This window comes from Dendrobates tinctorius, unplaced genomic scaffold, assembly GCF_039654945.1.
Source record: "Dendrobates tinctorius isolate UK_male_01 unplaced genomic scaffold, ASM3965494v1 ptg000456l, whole genome shotgun sequence".
NCBI lineage: Eukaryota > Metazoa > Chordata > Amphibia > Anura > Dendrobatidae > Dendrobates > Dendrobates tinctorius.
In genome coordinates this window covers 383,402-409,724 of record NW_027362118.1, presented here as the reverse complement: position 1 = coordinate 409,724, position 26,323 = coordinate 383,402, and the positions used below count along the sequence as shown (strand labels likewise).

The 26,323-nt window shown below is 47.5% G+C and overlaps 1 pseudogene; it reads left to right on the top strand.

Moving 5' to 3' along the window:
- LOC141077567 (uncharacterized) overlaps positions 1–26,323 on the top strand; it is a 37,188-nt pseudogene continuing 10,865 nt past the window's right edge.

The window sequence follows — 26,323 nt, the reverse complement described above, 5'->3', positions numbered from 1 at the left end:
GTCCTCCATCACACACAGAGGCCTAGAGACATCACCGGCCTCACACGGCCCGAACTACGCGCACAGACTGAAGAAGAAGGGGCTCCGCCATTACCGGAGGAGATTGTGCGCCTCCATGCTGCGGTTCTGGAGCACACCACGGCCACACGGAGCGGGGTGGACGGCATTATGGTATCAGGCCGCCGAGATCTCCCCCTCACGAAAACCTCCTGACTCGGCGGAGACACGGTGAGGAGGACCGCAGCCGCTGCTACAGATGGCGGCACTTCCGCCTGTGCTCCGCCACCACAGGAACTAAAATGGCGGCCGGGCGGGGAAGTGACGTGTGGTGAGGAGACGTGGGAGGCCGGACTGAGTCATGGAGGAGGCGACGGTGGTGTCGTAATGTTTGCTGTGGAGAGAGCGCAGCAGAGGAGCGGAGCTGTCAGCGGGGAAGAGCGCGGCACAACACAAAGCCCGGAGGAGGGAGCGGCGACACCCCGCAGAGGACAGAAGGGAGACGGTGTGTGGGGGGAGAGAGTGGGGGGAGCAGAGGCTGAGCATGGGGGGGAGCAGAGGCTGAGCATGGGGGGGAGCAGAGGCTGAGCATGGGGGGGGGGGAGCAGAGGCTGAGCATGGGGGGGGGGGAGCAGAGGCTGAGCATGGGGGGGGGGAGCAGAGGCTGAGCATGGGGGGGGAGCAGAGGCTGAGCATGGGGGGAGAGCAGAGGCTGAGCATGGGGGGGAGCAGAGGCTGAGCATGGGGGGGAGCAGAGGCTGAGCATGGGGGGGGAGCAGAGGCTGAGCATGGGGGGGGAGCAGAGGCTGAGCATGGGGGGGAGCAGAGGCTGAGCATGGGGGGGAGCAGAGGCTGAGCATGGGGGGAGAGCAGAGGCTGAGCATGGGGGGAGAGCAGAGGCTGAGCATGGGGGGGAGCAGAGGCTGAGCATGGGGGGGAGCAGAGGCTGAGCATGGGGGGGAGCAGAGGCTGAGCATGGGGGGGGAGCAGAGGCTGAGCATGGGGGGAGAGCAGAGGCTGAGCATGGGGGGGAGCAGAGGCTGAGCATGGGGGGGGAGAGAGTGGGGGGAGCAGAGGCTGAGCATGGGGGGGGAGCAGAGGCTGAGCATGGGGGGGGAGCAGAGGCTGAGCATGGGGGGGGGGGGGAGCAGAGGCTGAGCATGGGGGGGGGGGGGGAGCAGAGGCTGAGCATGGGGGGGGGGGGGAGCAGAGGCTGAGCATGATGGGGGGGGGGAGCAGAGGCTGAGCATGGGGGGGGAGCAGAGGCTGAGCATGGGGGGAGCAGAGGCTGAGCATGGGGGGGGGAGCAGAGGCTGAGCATGGGGGGGGGAGCAGAGGCTGAGCATGGGGGGGGGGAGCAGAGGCTGAGCATGGGGGGGGGAGAGCAGAGGCTGAGCATGGGGGGGAGCAGAGGCTGAGCATGGGGGGGGAGAGAGTGGGGGGAGCAGAGGCTGAGCATGGGGGGGGAGCAGAGGCTGAGCATGGGGGGGGAGCAGAGGCTGAGCATGGGGGGGGGGGAGCAGAGGCTGAGCATGGGGGGGGGGGGAGCAGAGGCTGAGCATGGGGGGGGGGGGGGAGCAGAGGCTGAGCATGGGGGGGAGCAGAGGCTGAGCATGGGGGGGGAGCAGAGGCTGAGCATGGGGGGGGAGCAGAGGCTGAGCATGGGGGGGGGAGCAGAGGCTGAGCATGGGGGGGGAGCAGAGGCTGAGCATGGGGGGGGGGAGCAGAGGCTGAGCATGGGGGGGGAGCAGAGGCTGAGCATGGGGGAGCAGAGGATGGTGCTTGGGGGGCGGAGCCAGAGCTGGAGTGTGGTGGACGGGAGATAAAACACAACCTTAGTATGTAGGGCTGTGGAGTCGGAGCTCATTTTGGTGGAGTCGGAGTTGGTATAAAATGGACCGATTCCGACTCCTAAAATATATAATAAATTGGGTACAGTAGTTCAATGCAGAATGTGCTGAATATTTTTTCATAGGAATTTGGGAAAGTTATGAAATGTCCTATAAATGGCTGTTCTATTCCTGATCTAAGGCTACATTCGCACACAGCGTTTTTGCTGCGTTTTTTGAGGATACGTTTTTCAGTTGCAAAAGCAGATCAGCTTTTTAAAAACTGCATCACCTGAAAGGTTTTTGAGCTCATAGATAATGTTTTCAATATCAGAGCAGATTTCTAATCTGCTTTTATTTATATATCTGTCTATCCATATCATATCTGTACCAAAAAGAATGAAAGCCGGATAGCACACAGACTAACACTCCTTTTTTTTAGCACCAGTCAGGTCCACCTCATAGCTGCCCAAAAGGACGCCCAGGACAGGCATTGCTCGTCTTCAGTAACATCAACTGATAGTTGGAATAAATATACTGCATTCACCACCACATCTTCTTAAGGTGCAGGCTTTATTTTCAAGTGTAGGGGTGTGCAGTATGAGGTTCTGCCCCCCCCAGGTTTGATCCTGGCTACGCCCATGATGTGGATGTAGCCTGAGGATCTAGGCTTTGTCTTAGCCGAGATAAGTCATAGTGTGTGTGTGTGTGTATATATATATATATATATATATATATATATACACACACACACACTACAGACCAAAGGTTTGGACACACCTCAATCAAAGCGTATTCTTTATTTTCATGACTATGGTTTAATAAGTGGGATTTCTTGCCTTATAAATGGGGTTGGGACCATCAGTTGTGCAGAAGTCTGGTGGATACACAGCTGATAGTCCTACTGAATAGACTATTAGAATTTGTATTATGGCAAGAAAAAAGCAGCTGAGTAAAGAAAAACGAGTGGCCATTATTACTTTAAGAAATGAAGGTCAGTCAGTCCGAAAAATTGGGAAAACTTTGAAAGTGTCCCCACGTGCAGTGGCAAAAACCATCAAGCGCTACAAAGAAACTGGCTCACATGAGGACCGCTCCAGGAAAGGAAGACCAAGAGTCACCTCTGCTGCGGAGGATAAGTTCATCCGAGTCACCAGCCTCAGAAATCGCAGGTTAACAGCAGCTCAGATCAGAGACCAGGTCAATGCCACACAGAGTTCTAGCAGCAGACACATCTCTACAACAACTGCTAAGAGGAGACTTTGTGCAGCAGGCCTTCATGGTAAAATAGCTGCTAGGAAACCACTGCTAAGGACAGGCAATAAGCAGAAGAGACTTGTTTGGGCTAAAGAACTCAAGGAATGGACATTAGACCAGTGGAAATCTGTGCTTTGGTCTGATGAGTCCAAATTTGAGATCTTTGGTTCCAACCACCTTGTCTTTGTGCGACGCAGAAAAGGTGAACGGATGGACTCTACATACCTGGTTCCCACCGTGAAGCATGGAGGAGGAGGTGTGATGGTGTGGGGGTGCTTTACTGGTGACACTGTTGGGGATTTATTCAAAATTGAAGGCATACTGAACCAGCATGGCCACCACAGCATCTTGCAGCGGCATGCTATTCCATCCGGTTTGTGTTTAGCTGGACCATCATTTATTTTTCAACAGGACAATGACCTCAAACACACCTCCAGGCTGTGTAAGGGCTATTTGACCAAGGAGAGTGATCGGGTGCTACGCCAGATGACCTGGCCTCCACAGTCACCAGACCTGAACCCAATCGAGATGGTTTGGGGTGAGCTGGACCGCAGAGTGAAGGCTAAAGGGCCAACAAGTGCTAAGCATCTCTGGGAACTCCTTCAAGACTGTTGGAAGACCATTTCCAGTGACTACCTCTTGAAGCTCATCAACAGAATGCCAAGTGTGTGCAAAGCAGTAATCAAAGCAAAAGGTGGCTACTTTGAAGAACCTAGAATATAAGACACATTTTCAGTTGTTTCACACTTTTTTGTTAATTATATAATTCCACATGTGTTAATTCATAGCTTTGATGCCTTCAGAGTGAATCTACAATTTTCATAGTCATGAAAATAAAGCAAACTCTTTGAATGAGAAGGTGTGTCCAAACTTTGGTCTGTACAGCCATGGCTAAAAATTTTGAGAATGACACAAATAATAATTTTTACAAAGTCTACTGCTTCATTTTTTCTAATGGCAATTTGCATATACTCCAGAATGTTATAAAGAGTGATCAGCTTAACAGCAATTACTTGCAAAGTCAATATTTGCCTAGAAAATTAACTTTATCCCCCAAAACACATTTCAACATCATTGCAGCCCTGCCTTAAAAAGGACCAGCTAACATTGTTTCAGTGATTGCTCCATTAACACAGGTGTGGGTGTTGATGAGGACAGGGCTGGAGATCAATCTGTCATGATTAAGTAAGAATGACACCACTGGACACTTTAAAAGGAGGCTGGTGCTTGGCATCATTGTTTCTCTTCTGTTAACCATGGTTATCTCTAAAGAAACACGTGCAGTCATCATTGCACTGCACAAAAATGGCCTAACAGGGAAGAGTATCGCAGCTAGAAAGAATGCACCTCAGTCAACAATCTATCGCATCATCAAGAACTTCAAGGAGAGAGGTTCCCTTGTTGCCAAAAAGGCTCCAGGGCGCCCAAGAAAGACCAGCAAGCGCCAGGACCGTCTCTGAAAAGTGCTTCAGCTGTGGGATCGGACTACCAGCAGTGCAGAGCTTGCTCAGGAATGGCAGCAGGCAGGTGTGAGTGCTTCTGCACACGCTGTGAGGCGGAGACTCTTGGAGCAAGGCCTGGTCTCAAGGAGGACAGCAAAGAAGCCACTTCTCTCCAGAAAAAACATCATGGACAGACTGATATTCTGCAAGAGGTACAGGGAGTGGACTGCTGAGGACTGGGGTAAAGTCATTTTCTCTGATGAATCCCCTTTTCGATTGTTTGGGACATCTGGAAAACGGCTTATTCGGAGAAGACCAGGTGAGCGCTACCACCAGTCTTGTCTCATGCCAACTGTCAAGCATCCTGAAACCAGGGCCGCCATCAGGGCATGACAGGCCTTACATGTGTATGGGGCCCGGTGATTAGGGGGGCCCGACCATGCTGGCAGCCCGATCCGCGCTGGGGCCCCCCTACATTTTATACAGGCTTCTGCAGCTATATTTTAAATTCAGACTCGGCGCCTGCCGGGCCCCTCGGGCAGGCCCCCCCCCCGCACCATGGTCCAGCCAGTGCCGAAATCCCCCCCTGCACAATGGTCCAGCCACAGCTCCGCCCTCACCTGACGTCACACACTGCTCTGCTCCTCCACTTCCTCATTCAGTCAGTGTGCCACGTGGGACTGGGAGAGGGAGGGAGCCTCGCCGCTGGAGCACAGCCAGATAACAAGGTAAGAATTTTTTTTTTTTTTTTTTTTGAGAGCGGCTATCCAGGGAGCCTGGGGCATAATGCTGGACATGGGGCATAATGCTGGACACTGGGGGCAGAATGCTGGACACTGGGGGCAGAATGCTGGACACTGGGGGCAGAATGCTGGACACTGGGGGCAGAATGCTGGATATGAGGGCAGACTGTGAGACGGGGCAGAATGCTGGACATGGGGCAGAAGAATGCTGGACGCTGGGGCAGAATTCTGGACATGGGGCAGAAGAATGCTGGACGCTGGGGCAGAATTCTGGACATGGGGCAGAAGAATGCTGGACGCTGGGGCAGAATTCTGGACATGGGGCAGAATGCTCGAAGCTGGGGCAGAATGCTGGAGACTGAGGCAGAATGCTGGACATGGGGGCAGGCTGTGAGCTGGGGCAGAATGTTGGATACAGATACTGCACAGTACCACTCATCCTGTATATATATACACTGCACAGTACCACTCCTGTATATGTATATACTGCACAGTACCACTCCTCCTGTATATATACACTGCACAGTACCACTCCTGTATATGTATATACTGCACAGTACCACTCCTGTATATGTATATACTGCACAGTACCACTCCTCCTATATATACACTGCACAGTACCCCTCCTCCTGTATATATACACTGCACAGTACCCCTCCTCCTGTATATATATACACTGCACAGTATCCCTCCTCCTGTATATATACACTGCACAGTACCCCTCCTGTATATATACCCTGCACAGCACCACTCCTATATATACACTGCACAGTACCCCTCCTCCTGCATATATGCACTGCACAGTACTACTCCTGTCCTGTATATATACACTGCACAGTACCACTCCTGTTCTGCATATATGCACTGCACAGTACCACTCCTGTCCTGTATATATACACTGCACAGTACCACTCCTGTCTATATACACTGCACAGTCCCACTCCTGTATATATACACTGCACAGTACCACTCCTGTATATGTATATACACAGCACCACTCCTGTCTATATACACTGCACAGTCCCACTCCTGTATATATACACTGCACAGTACCACTCCTGTCCTGCATATACACACTGCACAGTAACACTCCTGTACATATACACTGCACAGTACCACTCCTGTCCTGTATATATACACTGCACAGCACCACTCCTCCTGTCCTGTATATATGTACTGCACAGTACCACTCCTGTCCTGTATATATGCACTGCACAGCACCACTCCTGTCCTGTATATATACACTGCACAGCACCACTCCTCCTGTCCTGTATATATACACTGCACAGTACCACTCCTATATATACACTGCACAGTAACCCTCCTCCTGCATATATGCACTGCACAGTACCACTCCTGTCCTGTATATATACACTGCACAGTACCACTCCTCCTTTCCTGTATATATACACTGCACAGTACCACTCCTCCTGTCCTGTATATATACCCTGCACAGCACCACTCCTGTCCTGTATATATACACTGCACAGTACCACTCCTCCTGCATATATGCACTGCACAGTACCACTCCTGTCCTGTATATATACACTGCACAGTACCACTCCTGTCCTGAATATATCCACTGCACAGTACCACTCCTGTCCTGTATATATACACACTGCACAGTACCACTCCTGTCTATATACACTGCACAGTTCCACTCCTGTATATATACAATGCACAGTACCACTCCTGTCCTGCATATACACACTGCACAGTACCACTCCTCCTGTATATATACACTGCACAGTACCACTCCTGTATATAGAAAGTACCAAACAAAGAAGCAGTCAAAAAATCCATAAAACTATGATATTTATTAAAGATAATTTAAAACATTAATAGATATGGACACACAGTGTTTGGACAGGGAAAAGGAACAGCATATAAATGAACACAATGGTCATGAAGGGCCAACGAAGCTGCAAACACCCCGCCAGGATAGTAAAATGCAGAGCTAGATGGTATAGCTAATAAGAGTTAAGGGGTTATATAAAGTATAATAAGACAAATCATACAGCAAGTGCTACAATCCTTCATAAGAAGTATACCCTGACAAAGTGCAAATGCGCACATGCAAAATTGATGTATAATACACGTCATACTAATGACCTAATAAACTGCATTACTATACCTGAAGTACGGGGGGAAGCAGCAAGGTCGGTCCTATCCCCGACGCGCGTTTCGGAGCTAGAAAAACAACTTCCTCAGGGAAGCACCACTCCTCCTGTCCTGTATATATACACTGCACAGTACCACTCCTGTCCTGTATATATAAACTGCACAGCACCACTCCTCCTGTCCTGTATATATGCACTGCACAGTACCACTCCTCCTGTATATATAAACTGCACAGTACCACTCCTGTCCTGCATATACACACAGCACAGTACCACTCCTCCTGTATATATACACTGCACAGTACCACTCCTCCTGTCCTGTATATATGCACTGCACAGTACCACTCCTGTATATATACACTGCACAGTACCACTCCTGTCCTGCATATACACACAGCACAGTACCACTCCTCCTGTGTATATATACACTGCACAGTACCACTCCTCCTGTCCTGTATATATGCACTGCACAGTACCACTCCTCCTGTATATATACACTGCACAGTACCACTCCTGTCTATACACACTGCACAGTCCCACTCCTGTATATATACACTGCACAGTACCACTCCTGTCCTGTATATATACACTGCACAGTACCACTCCTGTCCTGTATATATACACTGCACAGTACCACTCCTCCTGTATATATACACTGCACAGCACCACTCCTCCTATATACACTGCACAGTACCCCTCCTCCTGTATATATACACTGCACAGTACCACTCGTGTCTTGTATATATACACTGCACAGCACCACTCCTCCTGTCCTGCATATATGCACTGCACAGTACCACTCATGCCATGTATATATATACACTGCACAGTACCACTCCTGTCTATATACACTGCACAGTCCCACTCCTGTCCTGCATATACACACTGCACAGTACCACTCCTGCATATATACATTGCACAGCACCACTCCTGTATATACACTGCACAGTACCACTCCTGTCCTGTATATATACACTGCACAGTACCACTCCTGTCCTGTATATATACACTACACAGCACCACTCCTCCTGTCCTGCATATATGCACTGCACACTACCACTCATGTCCTGTCTATATACACTGCACAGTACCACTCTTGTCTATATACACTGCACAGTCCCACTCCTGTATATATACACTGCACAGTACCACTCCTGTCCTGCATATATACACTGCACAGCACCACTCCTCCTGTGATGTATATATACACTGCACAGCACCACTCCTGTATATATACACTCCACAGTACCACTCCTGCATATATGCACTGCACAGTACCACTCCTGTCCTGTATATATACACTGCACAGTACCACTCCTGTCCTGAATATATCCACTGCACAGTACCACTCCTGTCCTGTATATATACACACTGCACAGTACCACTCCTGTCTATATACACTGCACAGTTCCACTCCTGTATATATACAATGCACAGTACCACTCCTGTCCTGCATATACACACTGCACAGTACCACTCCTCCTGTATATATACACTGCACAGTACCACTCCTGTATATAGAAAGTACCAAACAAAGAAGCAGTCAAAAAATCCATAAAACTATGATATTTATTAAAGATAATTTAAAACATTAATAGATATGGACACACAGTGTTTGGACAGGGAAAAGGAACAGCATATAAATGAACACAATGGTCATGAAGGGCCAACGAAGCTGCAAACACCCCGCCAGGATAGTAAAATGCAGAGCTAGATGGTATAGCTAATAAGAGTTAAGGGGTTATATAAAGTATAATAAGACAAATCATACAGCAAGTGCTACAATCCTTCATAAGAAGTATACCCTGACAAAGTGCAAATGCGCACATGCAAAATTGATGTATAATACACGTCATACTAATGACCTAATAAACTGCATTACTATACCTGAAGTACGGGGGGAAGCAGCAAGGTCGGTCCTATCCCCGACGCGCGTTTCGGAGCTAGAAAAACAACTTCCTCAGGGAAGCACCACTCCTCCTGTCCTGTATATATACACTGCACAGTACCACTCCTGTCCTGTATATATAAACTGCACAGCACCACTCCTCCTGTCCTGTATATATGCACTGCACAGTACCACTCCTCCTGTATATATAAACTGCACAGTACCACTCCTGTCCTGCATATACACACAGCACAGTACCACTCCTCCTGTATATATACACTGCACAGTACCACTCCTCCTGTCCTGTATATATGCACTGCACAGTACCACTCCTGTATATATACACTGCACAGTACCACTCCTGTCCTGCATATACACACAGCACAGTACCACTCCTCCTGTATATATACACTGCACAGTACCACTCCTCCTGTCCTGTATATATGCACTGCACAGTACCACTCCTCCTGTATATATACACTGCACAGTACCACTCCTGTCTATACACACTGCACAGTCCCACTCCTGTATATATACACTGCACATTACCTCTCCTGTCCTGTATATATACACTGCACAGTACCACTCCTCCTGTATATATACACTGCACAGCACCACTCCTCCTATATACACTGCACAGTACCCCTCCTCCTGTATATATACACTGCACAGTACCACTCGTGTCTTGTATATATACACTGCACAGCACCACTCCTCCTGTCCTGCATATATGCACTGCACAGTACCACTCATGCCATGTATATATATACACTGCACAGTACCACTCCTGTCTATATACACTGCACAGTCCCACTCCTGTCCTGCATATACACACTGCACAGTACCACTCCTGCATATATACATTGCACAGCACCACTCCTGTATATACACTGCACAGTACCACTCCTGTATATATACACTGCACAGTACCACTCCTGTCCTGTATATATACACTGCACAGCACCACTCCTCCTGTCCTGCATATATGCACTGCACAGTACCACTCATGTCCTGTCTATATACACTGCACAGTACCACTCTTGTCTATATACACTGCACAGTCCCACTCCTGTATATATACACTGCACAGTACCACTCCTGTCCTGCATATATACACTGCACAGCACCACTCCTCCTGTGATGTATATATACACTGCACAGCACCACTCCTGTCCTGTATATATACACTCCACAGTACCACTCCTCCTGTATATATACACTGCACAGTACCACTCCTCCTGTATATATACACTGCACAGTACCACTCCTCCTGTATATATACACTGCACAGTACCACTCCTGTCCTGTATATATGCACTGCACAGTACCACTCCTGTCCTGTATATATACACTGCACAGTACCACTCCTGTCCTGCATATATGCATTGCACAGTACCACTCCTGTCCTGTATATATACACACTGCACAGTACCACTCCTGTCTATATACACTGCACAGTTCCACTCCTGTATATATACACTGCACAGTACCACTCCTGTCCTGCATATACACACTGCACAGTACCACTCCTCCTGTATTTATACACTGCACAGTACCACTCCTGTATATACACTGCACAGTACCACTCCTGTCCTGTATATATACACTCCACAGCACCGCTCCTCCTGTCCTGTATATATACACTGCACAGCACCACTCCTCCTGTCCTGTATATATACACTGCACAGCACCACTCCTCCTGTCCTGTATATATACACTGCACAGCACCACTCCTCCTGTCCTGTATATATACACTGCACAGCACCACTCCTCCTGTCCTGTATATATACACTGCACAGCACCACTCCTGTCCTGTATATACACACTGCACAGTACCACTCCTGTCCTGCATATACACACAGCACAGTACCACTTTTCCTGTATATATACACTGCACAGTACCACTCCTGTCCTGTATATATACACTCCACAGCACCACTCCTCCTGTCCTGTATATATACACTGCACAGTACCACTCCTCCTGTCCTGTATATATGCACTGCACAGTACCACTCCTCCTGTCTATACACACTGCACAGTCCCACTCCTGTATATATGCACTGCACAGTACCACTCCTGTCCTGTATATATACACTGCACAGTACCACTCCTCCTGTATATATACACTGCACAGTACCACTCCTCCTGTATATATACACTGCACAGTACCACTCCTCCTGTATATATACACTGCACAGTACCACTCCTCCTGTATATATACACTGCACAGCACCACTCGTGTCCTGTATATATACACTGCACAGCACCACTCCTCCTGTCCTGCATATATGCACTGCACTATCCACTCATGCCCTGTCTATATACACTGCACAGTCCCACTCCTGTCTATATACACTGCACAGTCCCACTCCTGTATATATACACTGCACAGTCCCACTCCTGTCCTGCATATACACACTGCACAGTACCACTCCTGCATATATACATTGCACAGCACCACTCCTGTATATAAACTGCACAGTACCACTCCTGTCCTGTATATATACACTGCACAGTACCACTCCTGTCCTGTATATATACACTGCACAGCACCACTCCTCCTGTCCTGCATATATGCACTGCACAGTACCACTCCTGTCTATATACACTGCACAGTCCCACTCCTGTATATATACACTGCACAGTCCCACTCCTGTCCTGCATATACACACTGCACAGTACCACTCCTGCATATATACATTGCACAGCACCACTCCTGTATATACACTGCACAGTACCACTCCTGTCCTGTATATATACACTGCACAGTACCACTCCTGTCCTGTATATATACACTGCACAGCACCACTCCTCCTGTCCTGCATATATGCACTGCACAGTACCACTCATGTCCTGTCTATATACACTGCACAGTACCACTCCTGTGTATATACACTGCACAGTCCCACTCCTGTATATATACACTGCACAGTACCACTCCTGTCCTGCATATATACACTGCACAGCACCACTCCTCCTGTGATGTATATATACACTGCACAGCACCACTCCTGTCCTGTATATATACACTCCACAGTACCACTCCTCCTGTATATATACACTGCACAGTACCACTCCTCCTGTATATATACACTGCACAGTACCACTCCTCCTGTCCTGTATATATGCACTGCACAGTACCACTCCTCCTGTATATATACACTGCACAGTACCACTCCTCCTGTCCTGTGTATATATACACTGCACAGCACCACTCCTCCTGGCCTGTAAATATGTACTGCACAGTACCACTCCTGTCCTGCATATATACACTGCACAGCACCACTCCTCCTGTGTTGTATATATACACTGCACAGCACCACTCCTGTCCTGTATATATACACTCCACAGTACCACTCCTCCTGTATATATACACTGCACAGTACCACTCCTCCTGTATATATACACTGCACAGTACCACTCCTCCTGTATATATACACTGCACAGTACCACTCCTGTCCTGTATATATGCACTGCACAGTACCACTCCTGTATATATACACTGCACAGTACCACTCCTCCTGTCCTGTATATATACACTGCACAGCACCACTCCTCCTGGCCTGTAAATATGCACTGCACAGTACCACTCCTGTCCTGTATATTTACACTGCACAGCACCACTCCTGTCCTGTATATATACACTGCACAGTACCACTCCTGTCCTGCATATACACACTGCACAGTACCACTCCTCCTGTCCTGTATATATATGCACTGCACAGTACCACTCCTCCTGTATATATACACTGCACAGTACCACTCCTGTATATATACACTGCACAGTACCACTCCTGTCCTGTATATATACACTCCACAGCACCACTCCTCCTGTCCTGTATACATACACTGCACAGCACCACTCCTTCTGTCCTGTATATATACACTGCACAGTACCACTCCTGTCCTGTATATATACACTGCACAGCACTACTCCTCCTGTCCTGTATATACACACTGCACAGCACTAATCCTCCTGTCCTGTATATATACACTGCACAGCACCACTCCTGTCCTGTATATACACACTGCACAGTACCACTCCTGTCCTGCATATACATACAGCACAGTACCACTCCTCCTGTATATATACACTGCACAGTACCACTCCTCCTGTCCTGTATATATGCACTGCACAGTACCACTCCTCCTGTCTTTACACACTGCACAGTACCACTCCTGTCTTTACACACTGCACAGTCCCACTCCTGTATATATACACTGCACAGTACCACTCCTGTCCTGTATATATACACTGCACAGTACCACTCCTCCTGTATATATACACTGCACAGCACCACTCCTATATATACACTGCACAGTACCCCTCCTCCTGTATACACTGCACAGTACCACTCGTGTCCTGTATATATACACTGCACAGCACCACTCCTCCTGTGATGTATATATACACTGCACAGCACCACTCCTGTCCTGTATATATACACTCCACAGTACCACTCCTCCTGTATATATACACTGCACAGTACCACTCCTCCTGTATATATACACTGCACAGTACCACTCCTCCTGTCCTGTATATATGCACTGCACAGTACCACTCCTCCTGTATATATACACTGCACAGTACCACTCCTCCTGTCCTGTATATATACACTGCACAGCACCACTCCTCCTGGCCTGTAAATATGCACTGCACAGTACCACTCCTGTCCTGTATATTTACACTGCACAGCACCACTCCTGTCCTGTATATATACACTGCACAGTACCACTCCTGTCCTGCATATACACACTGCACAGTACCACTCCTCCTGTCCTGTATATATATGCACTGCACAGTACCACTCCTCCTGTATATATACACTGCACAGTACCACTCCTGTATATACACTGCACAGTACCACTCCTGTCCTGTATATATGCACTCCACAGCACCACTCCTCCTGTCCTGTATACATACACTGCACAGCACCACTCCTCCTGTCCTGTATATATACACTGCACAGTACCACTCCTGTCCTGTATATATACACTGCACAGCACTACTCCTCCTGTCCTGTATATATACACTGCACAGCACCACTCCTGTCCTGTATATACACACTGCACAGTACCACTCCTGTCCTGCATATACATACAGCACAGTACCACTCCTCCTGTATATATACACTGCACAGTACCACTCCTCCTGTCCTGTATATATGCACTGCACAGTACCACTCCTCCTGTATATATACACTGCACAGTACCACTCCTGTCTTTACACACTGCACAGTCCCACTCCTGTATATATACACTGCACAGTACCACTCCTGTCCTGTATATATACACTGCACAGTACCACTCCTCCTGTATATATACACTGCACAGCACCACTCCTATATATACACTGCACAGTACCCCTCCTCCTGTATACACTGCACAGTACCACTCGTGTCCTGTATATATACACTGCACAGCACCACTCCTCCTGTCCTGCATATATGCACTGCACAGTACCACTCATGCCCTGTATATATATACACTGCACAGTACCACTCCTGTCTATATACACTGCACAGTCCCACTCCTGTATATATACACTGCACAGTCCCACTCCTGTCCTGCATATACACACTGCACAGTACCACTCCTGCATATATACATTGCACAGCACCACTCCTGTATATACACTGCACAGTACCACTCCTGTCCTGTATATATACACTGCACAGTACCACTCCTGTCCTGTATATATACACTGAACAGCACCACTCCTCCTGTCCTGCATATATGCACTGCACAGTACCACTCCTGTCTATATACACTGCACAGTCCCACTCCTGTCCTGCATATATACACTGCACAGCACCACTCCTCCTGTGATCTATATATAGACTGCACAGCACCACTCCTGTCCTGTATATATACACTGCACAGTACCACTCCTGTCTATATACACTGCACAGTACCACTCCTGTCCTGTATATATGCACTGCACAGTACCACTCCTGTCCTGTATATATGCACTGCACAGTACCACTCATGTCCTGTCTATATACACTGCACAGTACCACTCCTGTCTATATACACTGCACAGTCCCACTCCTGTATATATACACTGCACAGTACCACTCCTGTCCTGCATATATACACTGCACAGCACCACTCCTCCTGTGATGTATATATACACTGCACAGCACCACTCCTGTCCTGTATATATACACTCCACAGTACCACTCCTCCTGTATATATACACTGCACAGTACCACTCCTGTCCTGTATATATACACTGCACAGCACCACTCCTGTCCTGTATATATGCACTGCACAATACCACTCCTGTCCTGTATATATACACTGCACAGTACCACTCCTGTCCTGCATATGTACACTGCACAGTACCACTCCTCCTTTATCTATACACTGCACAGCGCCACTCCTGTATATATACACTGCACAGTACCACTCCAGTCCTGTATATATGCACTGCACAGTACCTCTCCTCCTGTCCCGTTTATATGCACCGCACAGTACCACTCCTATATATATACACTGCACAGTACCACTACTCCTGTCCTGTGTATATACGCTGCACAGTACCAATCCTGTATATATACACTGCACAGTACCACTCCTGTATATATACACTCCACAGTACCACTCCAGTCCTGTATATATGCACTGCACAGTACCAATCCTGTATATATACACTGCACGACATCACTCCTCCTTTCCTGTATATATACACTGCACAGTACCACTCCTATATATACACTGCACAGTACCACTCCTGTATATATACACTCCACAGTACCACTCCAGTCCTGTATATATACACTGCACAGTACCAATCCTGTATATATACACTGCACGACATCACTCCTCCTTTCCTGTATATATACACTGCACAGTACCACTCCTATATATACACTGCACAGTACCCCTCCTCCTGCATATATGCACTGCACAGTACCACTCCTGTCCTGTATATATACACTGCACAGTACCACTCCTGTCCTGTATATATGCACTGCACAGTACCACTCCTGTCCTGCATATATGCAGTGCACAGTACCACTCCTGTCCTGCATATATGCACTGCACAGTACCACTCCTGTCCTGTATATATACACACTGCACAGTACCACTCCTGTCTATATACACGGCACAGTCCCACTCCTGTATATATACACTGCACAGCACCACTCCTCCTGTCCTGTATATATACACTGCACAGCACCACTCCTGTCCTGTATATATACACTGCACAGTACCACTCGTGTCCTGCATATACACACTGCACAGTACAACTCCTCCTGTATATATACACTGCACAGTACCACTCCTCCTGTCCTGTATATATGCACTGCACAGTACCACTCCTCCTGTATATATACACTGCACATTACCACTCCTCCTGTCCTGTATATATACACTGCACAGCACCACTCCTCCTGGCCTGTATATATGCACTGCACAGTACCACTCCTGTCCTGTATATTTACACTGCACAGCACCACTCCTGTCCTGTATATATACACTGCACAGTACCACTCCTGTCCTGCATATACACACTGCACAGTACCACTCCTCCTGCCCTGTATATATATGCACTGCACAGTACCACTCCTCCTGTATATATACACTGCACAGTACCACTCCTCCTGTATATATACACTGCACAGTACCACTCCTCCTGTATATATACACTGCACAGTACCACTCCTCCTGTATATATACACTGCACATTACCGCTCCTCCTGTATATATACACTGCACAGTACCACTCCTGTATATATACATTGCACAGTACCACTACTCCTGTCCTGTATATATACGCTGCACAGTACCACTCCTCCTGTCCTGTATATATACGCTGCACAGTACCACTCCAGTCCTGTATATATTCACTGCACAGTACCACTCCTCCTGTATATACACACTGCACAGTACCACTCCTCCTGTATATATATACACTGCACAGTACCACTCCTCCTGTATATATACACTGCACAGTACCACTCCTCCTGTCCTGTATATATACACTGCACAGTACCGCTCCTCCTGTATATATACACTGCACAGTACCACTCCTCCTGTATATATATATATACTCTGCACAGTACCACTCCTGTATATATACATTGCACAGTACCACTACTCCTGTCCTGTATATATACGCTGCACAGTACCACTCCTCCTGTCCTGTATATATACACTGCACAGTACCACTCCAGTCCTGTATATATTCACTGCACAGTACCACTCCTCCTGTATATACACACTGCACAGTACCACTCCTCCTGTGTATATATATACTCTGCACAGTACCACTCCTGTATATATACATTGCACAGTACCACTACTCCTGTCCTGTATATATACTCTGCACAGTACCACTCCTCCTGTCCTGTATATATACACTGCACAGTACCACTCCAGTCCTGTATATATACTCTGCACAGTACCACTCCTCCTGTGTATATACACTGCACAGTACCACTCCTGTATATGTATATACTGCACAGTACCACTCCTCCTGTATATATACACTGCACAGTACCACTCCTGTATATATACACTGCACAGTACCACTCCTCCTGTATATATATACTGCGCAGTACCACTCCTTCTGTCCTGTATATATACACTGCACAGTACCACTCCTCCTGTATATACACACTGCACAGTACCACTCCTCCTGTGTATATATATATATATATACACTTCACAGTACCACTCCTCCTGTCCTGTATATATACACTGCACAGTACCACTCCAGTCCTGTATATATTCACTGCACAGTACCACTCCTCCTGTATATACACACTGCACAGTACCACTCCTCCTGTATATATACACACTGCACAGTACAACTCCTCCTGTCCTGTATATATACACTGCACAGTACCACTCCTGTATATGTATATACCGCACAGTACCACTCCTCCTTTATATATACTCTGCACAGTACCACTCCTCCTGTGTATATACACTGCACAGTACCACTCCTGTATATGTATATACTGCACAGTACCACTCCTCCTGTATATATACACACTGCAGAGTACCACTCCTGTATATGTATGTACTGCACAGTACCACTCCTCCTGTATATATACACTGCACAGTACCACTCCTATATATGTATATACTGCACAGTACCACTCATCCTGTATATATACACTGCACAGTACCACTCCTGTATATGTATATACTGCACAGTACCACTCCTCCTGTATATATACACTGCACAGTACCACTCCTATATATGTGTATACTGCACAGTACCACTCATCCTGTATGTATATATATATATACACTGCACAGTACCACTCCTGTATATGTATATACTGCACAGTACCACTCCTCCTGTATATATACACTGCACAGTACCACTCCTGTATATGTATATACTGCACAGTACCACTCCTCCTATATATATACACTGCACAGTACCACTCCTGTATATGTATATACTGCACAGTACCACTCCTCCTGTATATATATACACTGCACAGTACCACTCCTCCTGTATATGTATATACTGCACAGTACCACTCCTCCTGTATATATACACTGCACAGTACCACTCCTCCTGTATATATACACTGCACAGTACCACTCCTGTATATGTATATACTGCACAGTACCACTCCTCCTGTATATATATACACTGCACAGTACCACTCCTGTATATGTATATACTGCACAGTACCTCTCCTCCTGTATGACTGTGTTGACATAGGGCTAAACAACCCCTTGGCGCATTTCCTCAGCCCCACTTAACCATACAAATCAAAACTCAGAGACCAAGTGATGGGTGAAGGTCAGTCACAGCTTTATTAAATGTTTTCTTACCAACCATTTGAAAAGGCACTTAGCTTTCTTAAAAACGCGCTCGCTGCCTAATGCCCTACTCCATATTCGCAGGCAAGTCAGCCAGCAAGCCGTAACTTATGTGCCATTACTTCTCCACCGCCACGGAGGATCCTGTTTCTCAAACAGGACTCCGACCCCCACCCATCAGTAGCAATGCCTGCTCTATGCCATCTTGGAGACCGGATAAGATATCGAGCCCGATATTGTTCAAGTGCACCCCGTCAGGTCTCAATAAAGCAGCATTATCCCCTTCCAGTTGTCTGTGTCTAACAACCAAACCTCTCACGCACCATCTTAGAAATACAGGCGTGTATGGTCCTCCTAGTGCGCTCAACGGCAATACCATCCCTAGCTCCTTGCCACACCGCCCTCGGGACAATCTCAGACCAGACTAGCACCAATTCCTGAAAAAAAAACCATGGAAACGTTCCATATCAGCCCCCATCATTGTGAGAAGCTCTGCCACCTGTACGATCATAGATCATTCCCCCCGCGTGCAGAATCCAAAATTATAGGACCCCTGGCTCCTCTTGCAATCGATACCACTTCCGGTAGAACTTGCGGCCATTGCAAGCCCCTGATGCCTCTCCACATGAAGGCCACGTCACGGAAACCTAGATGCCTCCCCCCAGGGCGGCACTCAGCTCGCTGTGCTGCTCAAAATATGTAGGAGTGTCCTAGTAACCAGACAGTCGGTCTAACGGCATCATAGGCTTGCCACGTAGACGAAGTCACCGACGAACGAACCAGCGACATCAAATGCTCGCGACCATCTCCTACAGATGCACCCGGGTCCGCTGATGGAGGAGGGACTCCATCCCCAGCATATTTATCGGGCAACGGGAGGCGGGTAACTGTCGGCGCAAGGGTGGACATGGACATACGCCCTACCGCGTCCGTAAGTGCCTGGACGGCAGCATCTGTGGCCTGCGCAGCTGCGAGAGACCTCTCAAGGGTAGCAAGACGAGCCTCGAGCTGACGCACAAGCTGTAACAGCTGCTTCTGATCTGCCATCTCTAGCCAGACCCTGGCGCTAGTATTATGTTACGGCGGCGGTACACGCTTAAAAAAATATAAATAAACGTGTTCGCCGCCCGGGGTCCACCGTGCGCCAGGTGATATAACCGCTGCTAGAGAGGCAGAGCACTATGGCGGTAATGTGCACGGGGTTAACTGCACTCTAAGTGCACAGAAGAGAGCTCTGTTATGCTCACAGAGCTGCAGGGAAAAGAATAAAGTGACACGCTACGTCTGTTCGGGGACACAGAATAACAGCGAAACTGTCACGGTAAAAATAGTCACAGAAGTAGCCTTAGGCAGCAGGACTACTCCCTCTAGACCTACCGTGAAATCAGACAGGAGGCGTCGCAACTGCACAGTACCACTCCTGTCCTGTATATATACACTGCACAGTACCACTCCTGTCCTGCATATATGCACTGCACAGCACCACTCCTGTTCTGCATATATGCACTGCACAGTACCACTCCTGACGTAGTATGCAACCATCCGCCCCAAGTCAGTCCCCAATAAAACATCAGTGGGCAGGTTTTCAGACACTCCCACCTCCCTCAACCCGCTCCCAGCACCCCAATCGAGATAAACTCGTGCCACTGGCAAAGGACAACGGGTGCCTCCAATCCCGGTGACAGTCAGGGTTTTCCCCTCAACAAACTCTTCAGGGGCCGCCAGTCCAGGACGGATGAGGGTTCGTTCAGCCCCGGTGTCCTTGAGGCCTGTAGCAAGACGGGCCCCCACCTGAACAAGTTGAACGTTGTCGTCAGCCCTCCCAACCACACCTCCCACCAAAAGAACAGAGGCGTTGGGCCCGGGGGCCTTGGCTGGGGGGTTCTTCGGCCTGTTCGGACAGGCGTAAAAGAAGTGACCAGGCCGCTGGCAGTGGTGACACAGGCGACTGTCAGTAGCCGGCCTGTTGTTGGCAACAGGGACAGGGCCTCCGGAGGGACGGCTAGCTGGGGCATTGGGGTTGGTTGCTGGCTTACCCCCTTTCCAGCTGGTGGCGACTGGCCTCCGCGTCTCGGGCTTCCGGTTGGCCTCGTGGTTGTCGGCGATCTGCGCCGCTTTGTCCGCGTTCGTTGGTTCGCGGTCCAGGATGAACTGTCGGACCTCAGCTGGGCAGAGATGCAGGAACTGGTCTTTGATCATCAGGTCCCGTAGCTGCTCAAAGGTTTCAACGGACAGTCCATGGATCCACTGGTCAAAGTGGGTCCTGAGTCCTTGCACCACATCACTGTAGCTATCATGTGGGCCACGTTGGAGGTGTCGGAACTTCTTTCGGTATACCTCAGGTGTCAGCCGATATTTGGCGATCAGCGCCTCTTTTATGGCGCGATAGTCATCATCATGCGCTTGCGGAAGAGAAGCAAACGCCTCCAGAGCTTTGCCTTTTAGCCCTGGGGTCAAGTACCTGGCCCATTGGTCTTCGGGCTGTCGGTACTGTCTGCAGGCTTTCTCAAAGGCTCGCAGAAACGTGTCCAAGTCCCCGTCCTTTTCCATCACGGGAAAATGCTCTGTCCGGGGTTTAGGAGTCTGGACGCTGCTGGGCTCACTGGTTCGGGCTGTGGGGGCATTCCACCCCCGCTGGAGCATCTCCAGCTCATGGGCCCTCTGAGCTTCTGCATGGCGCTCAGCTCTCTCAGCCTGGGATTGACGCTCACGTTCGGCTCTCTCAGCCTGGGCTTGACGCTCGGCCTGGGCCTCCTGCCGATAATGCCGGATCAGTGTCAGACGACCCTCACTGTCTTCGGCAGGGAGTTCGTCCAAGGCCATTTGCAGATAGGGGTCCACCCCGTTATGGTTGAATGTGGGGCCAGCGCTCATGAGTGGAGCCTCTGCTGCAGCCCCATTGTTACTTGAGCCCGCTTCTGCGTTCGCTGGGCTCTGGTCGTTTTCCCGTTGCACCAGAGCCGCGATCATTTGGGCTTTGTTTTTTGTTCGTGGTGTCGATCCGCCACACCCCGCAGAGGGCAATAAGAGATGCCTTGTTATGCTGCTTATACCACTCTGCTCCCATCGTAGCCATGGTTGCCAAATAAAAGACAGAAAAGAAAAACGGAGAAAAAGGGAGGGAATACTTGCAAGTACACACTAATGTCTCAGGACTAGTAACCACTGAGTCTGTTCTCCAAAACCTATGATGCAGGATTCCCGCAGGAACCGTGCAGGTCTTTAGTGAGAGGAATGATTGCTCAAACCAAATCACTAATGCTCTAGGATTATCCCACCGCTCTGCCACCAATATGTGACGAACAGCCCACCGCCGTTCATCCACTTACGGGCGACACTAACGGGGGTCCCGCTGCCACCAAAACGCGACGGACAGCGGACCCTGTGTCACCACTGTCACAATCCCACCACTGACACCGGTGTATCAGCGGACGGAGGGGCGTGACACAATGCCGGCACACGGCTATCACAGGCGCAGTGGGGCTTATCTTAGTTATCCCAACACTGGCACCATGTGACCAAAAATATCCAGCAAGCTAATCTCGCTCTACAATTTGCCGCAGGGGGAGTTTAATTTGGATGCCCCACCACTGCTATCAATCTTCCAAGTACTGCGGGGATTTATGTATATCCCACTTTCTCAGTTCCACTTTTGAACTTGCAGCTCTCCGGCACCCCCCTTACCCTCAGGTCAGTCAGGGAACTGCACCTAGGATAATTGGTCGCCGGACGGGCTGCCTGTTGTGAACCGGCAATTAGGCTTCTGCAGTAAGGGAATTATGAATGCTGGTGCCGCAGACCCTTATTCAGCTCTATAAGACCCTTCTAGACTGCCAGCAAGCCGCAATAGCCGTGCACAACGCGCTGCCACCAGTCACGGTTACTTAATTCACAGTGTTAAATTAAGAGGGTCCGTGGCACACCCCTTGAATTAGTAGCCATTATCTATCAAAGGCGTATAGTTCGAGTCTTAGAGCATAGAGACAGATCTAAATAATTATTTCATTTATTTTCCGAAAGAGGACAGTGATTACAGATAAAAGTTGCTATAAAATTGAGACATAAAATATGTACAGTACAGGTATAAAATAAAAGTGGAGAAAACAAAGAGATTATACTCATGGTTCCATATTGTTGTTAGGCAGACCATGCGGCTAAGGTGGGTGGAGGCGGAGCTGCACTTCTCCGCTCATCTGGGTCTTTCTAGCACGACGACTTGAGCTGTTCTGCTCTGGTTTTGTCCAGGAAATGCTTTAAAGACTTGCTATGTGACATCACGGAGAGATGCATGCTGGGTTAATCCCACCTCTCTCTTTTGGATGTAGAATTACACTAGAAAACTTATACTAATCATAACTCCGTGGGGGCAGCCCGCACAGACACATATAGGGCATCATTGGTTGTGATTTGTTGAGTACAATAATTCAAGACCAAATATGCAGTAGTTCTGATACACCGTTTAGCTGGAACACATATCTCAGGTTCTGAAAGGATTACACTTCGCCAGAACCACGGTAGCGACGCTGTGACCGTCCGGATTACAAAAATGTGATTTTCATATCTCTAGGGTATTTGGTTCTTATGGTATAGTCTCTCATAGTTTTATTCGTTTCAAACAAAGAAGTTTTTCCCGCTCTGAAGAGGAGAGAAGGAAACAAATGGTTGTAACAGCAGGGGGGTCTCCTATTACTAGTGCGAACACAGGCTGTAGAGGAGGGGGGGTGGCACTGCTCTGTGTGTGTGTGAAGGGAGGAGGAATGAAGCTGCAGAGCTAGCAGCCTGGATTGTCATATCTGCCGGATCTTTCTGGAAAGTTACAACAGAAAACATCATATTTTGTGGACAAAACCCCATACCTCACAGACATTGTACATCACATGCCTTATCTGTTTTTCCATTGACAGATGATGGACCTGAGTGGGGACTTGTTTTTTGTGAGATGAAAATTGGTATTATTTTCGCCTACATATCATTGATTGATTTCTTTTTATTTGATATTTGGGAGGCAGAATGAACAAACAGTTGAACACCACACACTACTGGCTCATCCAACAAGGTTTTCTATTAGACTGTGAACTGTCATTGTCTTGGTAAATAATTAAAGTTTTTTACATAGCTTGCCATTTTTATGTACAGTTTAAGTAGAAATGATCAAAAATATAAAACTCAAGGATATTTTATTTAAAAAAAATGTTGTTTTTTTTATCTTAGATGACTGTACCAGGAGATCAGAGGGACAGCTGACATCTTCAATTTTTAAATTTGATGATCTTAAGATCCTACAAGATACAACTGAAGTGATTGCTGTTACTCCAGATATAGCATCATCCATTCACAGCAAAGATCTGTCATCTGATCCTATGAAACAGGTCCCATCTTCTGATTCATTACTGACTACTAAGGAAAATCAAAGTCACAAAAGAGGCATTACAAAACAAACTGCTCCTAAAGCAAAGAAGTCATTCTCATGTTCAGAATGTGGGAAATGTTTTAACAAGAAATCACTTTGTGCTACACACCATAGAACGCACACAGGGCAGAAGCCTTTTTCATGTTCAGAATGTGGAAAATGTTTTAACCAGAAAGGGAATCTTGTTAAGCACCAAAGAACTCACACAGGGGAGAAGCCTTTTTCCTGTTCAGAATGTGGAAAATGTTTTAACCAGAAAGGGAATCTTGTTCAACACCAAAAAACTCACGCAGGGGAAAAGCCTTTTTCCTGTCCAGAATGTGGAAAATGTTTTAACCAAAAAGGGAGTCTTGTTGCACACCAAATAACTCACGCAGGAGAGAAACCTTTTTCATGTTCACAATGTGGGAAATGTTTTGCACATAAATCACTGCTTGTTTCTCACCATAGAACTCACACAGGGGAGAAGCTTTTTCATGTTCAGAATGTGGAAAATGTTTTCAAGGGAAAACACGTCTTGATCGCCATCAAAGAACCCACACAGGGGAGAAGCCTTTTTCCTGTTCAGAATGTGGGAAATGTTTTAACGAGAAATCAAATTTTGTTACTCACTATAGAACCCACACAGGGGAGAAGCCTTTTTCTTGTACAGAATGTGGGAAATGTTTTAACAAGAAATCAGATTTAGTTAATCACCAGAGAATTCACACAGGGGAGAAGCCTTTTTCCTGTTCAGAATGTGGGAAATGTTTTAACCGGAAATTAAATTTGGTTATTCACCATAGAACCCACACAGGGGAGAAACCTTTTTCCTGTTCAGAATGTGGGAAATATTTTGCGCACAAATCATATTTTGTTAAGCATCACAGCAGTCACACAGGGGAGAAACCTTTTTCATTTTCTTAATGTAGGAAATATTTTACTTGGAAATCAACTGTTAATAAACATCAGAGATGTCACATAGGGGAGAAGCCTTTTTTTTGTTCATAATGTTGGAATAGTTTTAACCAAAATTGCATCTTCTTAAATAGGTTGTCTCTTGTCATTCCTCATGTTTGCTGACAAAAGGATAAAACTAAACTTTATTAATTTCAAATGTAAAATTATACAAATAATTCACCCCTTGAAGGTTAGTCAGAAGGTGATTGAGGCTATGTGCACATGGTGCGAATTCTGCTGCAGATCCACAGCGCATTTGGCCCTGCGGATTCGCAGCAGAACTGCATGTGATGTACAGTAGCATTAAAGGCTATGTAAAACAAAATCCGCAGTGCACATGCTGCGTTTTTTTCCGTGCAGATTTGGTGTGGAATGAAAAATGCAGCATGTCACTTCTTTTGTGCCGGTTTGCTGCAGTTTTCCACCTGCTCCATTCTAGAAATCTGCAGGTGGAAAACCGCAGGGGAAAACCGCACAAAATATGCAGTAAAATCGCACAAAAAATGCACTAAATCTGCAGGAAAAATGCAGGTCATTTGACCTGCGGATTTAGTAAATTTTGCGTGGAAAATTCCAAAGCAGAATACGCACCGTGTGCACATAGCTTAATAGACAAAACATATATCCCACATTTCCAAGCCTCTCATTTCTACGGGTTTCATCGTCCTCACCAAAGGCGACTCATCAGGAGACTATTTAATATTGACCTATATTCAAGAGAGACTAGACAAAAAACTAAAATCATGTATCATGTTATCCGAAACAGTCAGAAAACTAGCCCCATATTGGCAGATCCCAGACCTCAGACTATATACTGTGTAAGTTTATAACCCACTCCAGTGTCAGGAATAGATAGTATGTGACAATACAGTATAATTCTTGTGTTTTCTCCTATAGGGACTG